General features: G+C 37.6%; 1 long non-coding RNA gene across 1 annotated transcript in view; it reads left to right on the top strand.

The window, feature by feature from the left end:
- The first annotated feature begins 678 nt into the window (after positions 1-678).
- Positions 679-1,348, top strand: part of LOC107742048 (uncharacterized) — a 59,919-nt gene continuing 59,249 nt past the window's right edge. The window contains exon 1 of the long non-coding RNA XR_001640272.1: positions 679-750. This is a non-coding gene — a long non-coding RNA (uncharacterized LOC107742048). The remainder of the gene's footprint in view (positions 751-1,348) is intronic.

A 1,348-nucleotide genomic window follows, 5' to 3' on the forward strand; every position in this document is an offset into this window, starting at 1 on the left:
TTCACTCATAAGCGTGTCACTTTAACAGGAGAGCTGCAGCTGTGTAAAGTTCTGTCTACTGTACAATATTGACTTTTTTGAGCATTTATTCCCAAATTGTATCACTATGAAATCTAATTTGCATCCAAATATTATTTAATCTACTCATTTCCATTTCTTGTTCAGTCACTTTGCCTGTGCATTGAATTTGCAGATGTCATTTTTCAGACAGTAATTTGCTTCATTATTGTATGTCACATCACACAAAAGCCTTATAAAACATTGTGTTGATAAATATCTTATAATTCATTTCAACCTTGTTTACAGTGACTACTACACCCCCCAGTCCTACTCATATAAGCAGTGAAAGCTGAAAGTGAACTGTTCACCATGCTGTGCACTAACTTATTTTTCGTCCTTCTACAATATAGACTATAACATGAGCAAATAGCAATAGTGAACAGACGCAAATACCAATTTTAGCGGTTTTTAAGCCTTGTTTCAAGCGAATCGTTTGAGTAAATGATTCAATGACTCTTTCATAACACAAAGAAACTTCAAAACAACGCAAACTATGACGGTAGTCACTGAGCGAATCAGTGAACGAATCCGAAAAAATGCTTTTCGCGAACAAACTAGTAATCTAGTAATACAAAGTAATCGAGTATCTTGTGTGAATCGAAAGATCCTCCAGTTCACCTGTTACTCATGGAGGCAGTGATGAACACGCGCTGTTGAGTCAGCCGCATCAGATCCTGTACCAATACTGAGGTAAAATGTTATCTATCGAATATTAGTCAACCTTATTTTTGCACTTTTGTCAAATTAGATACTTTCAGAGATGAGCGCATGCGTGTGTTTTTAACGACGTGTTTTTAGCGCACGAGAGCAGAGTCGACTGTCATTTTAAGAAGAAAACGTTTCTTCCTGAAAGGACCCTGCAGTCAGCAGGTAAAACGACGTTTAGCCTTAAAACGAACTCGAAAAAAACATTTGGCTTATAATCAGTGTTCGACCTATACCGTGGACTTTGGGGGAGCCCACTTGTTTTTTTTTATAACGGGGTTGGTTTCGTGCGCTTGTGCGTGCCTCAAAAGAGGGCTTACAATAACTTACAAAGATACATAACAGCTACAAGTGTATGCACTACTTGCTTTATGCAAGCACTATATAGGATAAATCACTATACAGGATTTACCCTATTATACTTTATCGACACAAATTGATAGGTGAAACAACAAACAGCCACCCACAAATAGTCTATAAACAAAGCATCAGGCTGTCTTTGAGTTCACATAAAAAACGGTTAAAGTTACTCGTCGTCAGGCTACAGAAGAACACCATAATTCCTCCGTTCAATTAGGCCCAA

This window comes from Sinocyclocheilus rhinocerous, unplaced genomic scaffold (genome assembly GCF_001515625.1).
Source record: "Sinocyclocheilus rhinocerous isolate Xijiao unplaced genomic scaffold, SAMN03320098_v1.1 scaffold135, whole genome shotgun sequence".
Classification (NCBI taxonomy): Eukaryota; Metazoa; Chordata; class Actinopteri; order Cypriniformes; family Cyprinidae; genus Sinocyclocheilus; species Sinocyclocheilus rhinocerous.